Source organism: Schistocerca gregaria, unplaced genomic scaffold (assembly GCF_023897955.1).
Source record: "Schistocerca gregaria isolate iqSchGreg1 unplaced genomic scaffold, iqSchGreg1.2 ptg000959l, whole genome shotgun sequence".
Classification (NCBI taxonomy): Eukaryota; Metazoa; Arthropoda; class Insecta; order Orthoptera; family Acrididae; genus Schistocerca; species Schistocerca gregaria.
In genome coordinates this window covers 70001-75000 of record NW_026062312.1, presented here as the reverse complement: position 1 = coordinate 75000, position 5000 = coordinate 70001, and the positions used below count along the sequence as shown (strand labels likewise).

Genomic DNA, 5000 nt, shown 5'->3' with positions numbered 1-5000 from the left:
GTTGGCCCTTAACCTAACCCACGTTGGCCCTTAACCTAACCCACGTTGGCCCTTAACCTAACCCACGTTGGCCCTTAACCTAACCCACGTTGGCCCCTTAACCTAACCCACGTTGGCCCTTAACCTAACCCCACGTTGGCCCTTAACCTAACCCACGTTGGCCCTTAACCTAACCCACGTTGGCCCTTAACCTAACCCACGTTGGCCCTTAACCTAACCCACGTTGGCCCTTAACCTAACCCACGTTGGCCCTTAACCTAACCCACGTTGGCCCTTAACCTAACCCACGTTGGCCCCTTAACCTAACCCCACGTTGGCCCTTAACCTAACCCCACGTTGGCCCTTAACCTAACCCACGTTGGCCCTTAACCTAACCCACGTTGGCCCTTAACCTAACCCACGTTGGCCCCTTAACCTAACCCACGTTGGCCCTTAACCTAACCCACGTTGGCCCTTAACCTAACCCACGTTGGGCCCTTAACCTAACCCACGTTGGCCCTTAACCTAACCCACGTTGGCCCTTAACCTAACCCACGTTGGCCCTTAACCTAACCCACGTTGGCCCTTAACCTAACCCACGTTGGCCCTTAACCTAACCCACGTTGGCCCTTAACCTAACCCACGTTGGCCCTTAACCTAACCCACGTTGGCCCTTAACCCTAACCCACGTTGGCCCTTAACCTAACCCACGTTGGCCCTTAACCTAACCCACGTTGGCCCTTAACCTAACCCACGTTGGCCCTTAACCTAACCCACGTTGGCACCTTAACCTAAGTTACGCTGCACCTTAACCCAAGTTACGCTGCACCTTAACCCAAGTTACGCTGCACCTTAACCCAAGTTACGCTGCACCTTAACCCAAGTTACGCTGCACCTTAACCCAAGTTACGCTGCACCTTAACCCAAGTTACGCTGCACCTTAACCCAAGTTACGCTGCACCTTAACCCAAGTTACGCTGCACCTTAACCCAAGTTACGCTGCACCTTAACCCAAGTTACGCTGCACCTTAACCCCAAGTTACGCTGCACCTTAACCCAAGTTACGCTGCACCTTAACCCAAGTTACGCTGCACCTTAACCCAAGTTACGCTGCACCTTAACCCAAGTTACGCTGCACCTTAACCCAAGTTACGCTGCACCTTAACCCAAGTTACGCTGCACCTTAACCCAAGTTACGCTGCACCTTAACCCAAGTTACGCTGCACCTTAACCCAAGTTACGCTGCACCTTAACCCAAGTTACGCTGCACCTTAACCCAAGTTACGCTGCACCTTAACCCAAGTTACGCTGCACCTTAACCCAAGTTACGCTGCACCTTAACCCAAGTTACGCTGCACCTTAACCCAAGTTACGCTGCACCTTAACCCAAGTTACGCTGCACCTTAACCCAAGTTACGCTGCACCTTAACCCAAGTTACGCTGCACCTTAACCCAAGTTACGCTGCACCTTAACCCAAGTTACGCTGCACCTTAACCCAAGTTACGCTGCACCTTAACCCAAGTTACGCTGCACCTTAACCTAACTTACGCTGCACCTTAACCTAACTTACGCTGCACCTTAACCTAACTTACGCTGCACCTTAACCTAACTTACACTGCACCTTAACCTAACTTACGCTGCACCTTAACCTAACTTACACTGCACCTTAACTGTCACATGTAACGTCACAGGAATGTAGCTTTGCCTAACAGCAACCCTCTGAACATAGTTCACTGCTTGGATCCTCTGGTGTCATGTGTATTTCTTGATGCCATGGTGCGTACCCTCACATAAAGGTCTTTCGAGTGTTGCGTACTTTCTACACAGTCCCGCTAACCACTGGAAGGGTGTACCGCTACAGAACGAATATCGCCCTCCCCTCCTGCCCTTCCAAGCTGGTCGGTCAGGCGTTTGTTTGTGAAATGAGCCTTGCAGCTGTTCAGTTGCATTCGGTTGTCGATGCAGTCAGTGTACGTTGTGGTACGGCCTGTGTGGACTGTCCGCTGATGTACGCGTAACCCACACTGATCATCCGTCGTTACGTACTGAGTGACATAATGTGGCACATGCTTGACCGTACACCGGCTGCGCCCTACAATGGCGAATCATAAGGGCCATATGTTGTGCACGATGCTACTTGTCTCGTCTCCCCATTACAGCGAGATTGCACTGTTGTACGCCGTACAGACATGTGGTAGGTAGGTACGGACGAAAGTATTGCATGTTGGCCCCCCCCCCCCCCCCCTCCTCCCTCTGCCGGGAATCAGCGTGAGCCGTCTGTTGATGTAGCGACGAGGGTTTTCCTATTTAATCGTATTGCCCCACACAACATGATAGCACGGTGGACCGCGTTCCACATCTGCGACATGCTACAGAGGCCGGTTGACAGTCGACCGCGCAAGGGACATTGCACACGTGCGCGGACCATCTTCCACGTGTTCTCTCGTGTACATGCCGCAGTGTGTATGTGGGCTGATGTAGCGTGTCGTGACACATAACATGCAGGCATGCCAGAATCGTAGATTTCGCAAATGTAGATTGACGTATACGTTTGCTGCCAAAGATCCGCAAATGAACTGGAAATCAGTTGTTGAGCGGTTGTTCGCGCTGCAGGTGCATCGGTGATAGCGACGATCGGTACATCTATGAACCGGTTGTTTCGGCGGTACCCGCCATGCCCCCGAACCTGAGTTGGCCATGTGGGTATGAAGCGATACGAGGCTGTGGCTTGGCGGGACAGTCCCCGGCCGGTGAGGGGGGGCCGCCCGGCGTGCTGGCCGCGCGCTGCGTGAGCGCACGCACTACAGCCGGCTGGTGGGGGGCGCCCAGTGGCAGGAGCGCCGGCCGACGGGCCCGGCTGGCGTCCCAGCTATGCGCCGGCGCACCCTGCGCGCGGCGCCAGGCGGCCAAAGTGGGTTCTGCCGAGCCCGGTGCGAAGCGCGGTGGACATCTGCAGTGTGCTGGTCCGATTGCGGACTGTGTGCGTTGAGGATGCGCCGCCGCCCGGCACTCGGCGTCGCGACGCCGTCTGCTGCTCGGTCGCCCCCAGCGGTTCTCGCAGGTGGTTTGTATCGCAGCTCTGCGGACGTGTTGGCGCGTGCGCTGTGCTGGGAGAGTTCGCTTCTGCACCCAAGTGGGGCTTTGCCCTTCTGTGGCGCTGGCGTTGGAGCTGCCGGTCACCGTAGGTGGCGCGTGTTGTTTCCCGCCGGCAATGCCACGACAGCACGCTCCCGGGCCTCTGTCGGCAGCGGCAAGCTCAGTTGGGAGCACGGGTGTTCGCACTGAAAGCGTCTACTCGCCCATCTCCGGGCGATTGCGCCTCTCTCGAACCCGACCAAGTACTTAGGACGGCGCTGCGCGCCGCCGGGACCTGAGAGGGTTTCGAGGTGTATCGTGCAGGGGAGCTCAGCCTCCTCCTGTTTGCAGAATAATTGAGCGGACGCTTGCGTGTTCGCGCGGGCCCTCGGGACACACTCCCGGGCGGCCGGCTGCTCAGCTCTCGTTGACGCAGCTCCCTGGTTGATCCTGCCAGTAGTCATATGCTTGTCTCAAAGATTAAGCCATGCATGTCTCAGTACAAGCCGCATTAAGGTGAAACCGCGAATGGCTCATTAAATCAGTTATGGTTCCTTAGATCGTACCCACGTTACTTGGATAACTGTGGTAATTCTAGAGCTAATACATGCAAACAGAGTCCCGACCAGAGATGGAAGGGACGCTTTTATTAGATCAAAACCAATCGGATTGGCTCGTCTGGTCCGTTTGCCTTGGTGACTCTGAATAACTTTGGGCTGATCGCACGGTCCTCGTACCGGCGACGCATCTTTCAAATGTCTGCCTTATCAACTGTCGATGGTAGGTTCTGCGCCTACCATGGTTGTAACGGGTAACGGGGAATCAGGGTTCGATTCCGGAGAGGGAGCCTGAGAAACGGCTACCACATCCAAGGAAGGCAGCAGGCGCGCAAATTACCCACTCCCGGCACGGGGAGGTAGTGACGAAAAATAACGATACGGGACTCATCCGAGGCCCCGTAATCGGAATGAGTACACTTTAAATCCTTTAACGAGTATCTATTGGAGGGCAAGTCTGGTGCCAGCAGCCGCGGTAATTCCAGCTCCAATAGCGTATATTAAAGTTGTTGCGGTTAAAAAGCTCGTAGTTGGATTTGTGTCCCACGCTGTTGGTTCACCGCCCGTCGGTGTTTAACTGGCATGTATCGTGGGACGTCCTGCCGGTGGGGCGAGCCGAAGGCGTGCTTGCGCGTCCCGAGGCGGACCCCGTTGAAATCCTACCAGGGTGCTCTTAGTTGAGTGTCTCGGTGGGCCGGCACGTTTACTTTGAACAAATTAGAGTGCTTAAAGCAGGCAAGCCCGCCTGAATACTGTGTGCATGGAATAATGGAATAGGACCTCGGTTCTATTTTGTTGGTTTTCGGAACCCGAGGTAATGATTAATAGGGACAGGCGGGGGCATTCGTATTGCGACGTTAGAGGTGAAATTCTTGGATCGTCGCAAGACGAACAGAAGCGAAAGCATTTGCCAAGTATGTTTTCATTAATCAAGAACGAAAGTTAGAGGTTCGAAGGCGATCAGATACCGCCCTAGTTCTAACCATAAACGATGCCAGCCAGCGATCCGCCGCAGTTCCTCCGATGACTCGGCGGGCAGCCTCCGGGAAACCAAAGCTTTTGGGTTCCGGGGGAAGTATGGTTGCAAAGCTGAAACTTAAAGGAATTGACGGAAGGGCACCACCAGGAGTGGAGCCTGCGGCTTAATTTGACTCAACACGGGAAACCTCACCAGGCCCGGACACCGGAAGGATTGACAGATTGATAGCTCTTTCTTGATTCGGTGGGTGGTGGTGCATGGCCGTTCTTAGTTGGTGGAGCGATTTGTCTGGTTGATTCCGATAACGAACGAGACTCTAGCCTGCTAACTAGTCGCGTGACATCCTTCGTGCTGTCAGCGATTACTTTTCTTCTTAGAGGGACAGGCGGCTTCTAGCCGCACGAGATTG

The 5000-nt window shown here is 54.6% G+C and overlaps 1 non-coding gene across 1 annotated transcript in view; it reads left to right on the top strand.

The window, feature by feature from the left end:
* The first annotated feature begins 3492 nt into the window (after nucleotides 1-3492).
* The window catches only part of LOC126326007 (small subunit ribosomal RNA), a 1893-nt gene continuing 385 nt past the window's right edge, over nucleotides 3493-5000 (top strand). Inside the window, exon 1 of the ribosomal RNA XR_007560473.1 lies at nucleotides 3493-5000. This exon is cut by the window's right edge and continues 385 nt beyond it. This is a non-coding gene — a ribosomal RNA (small subunit ribosomal RNA).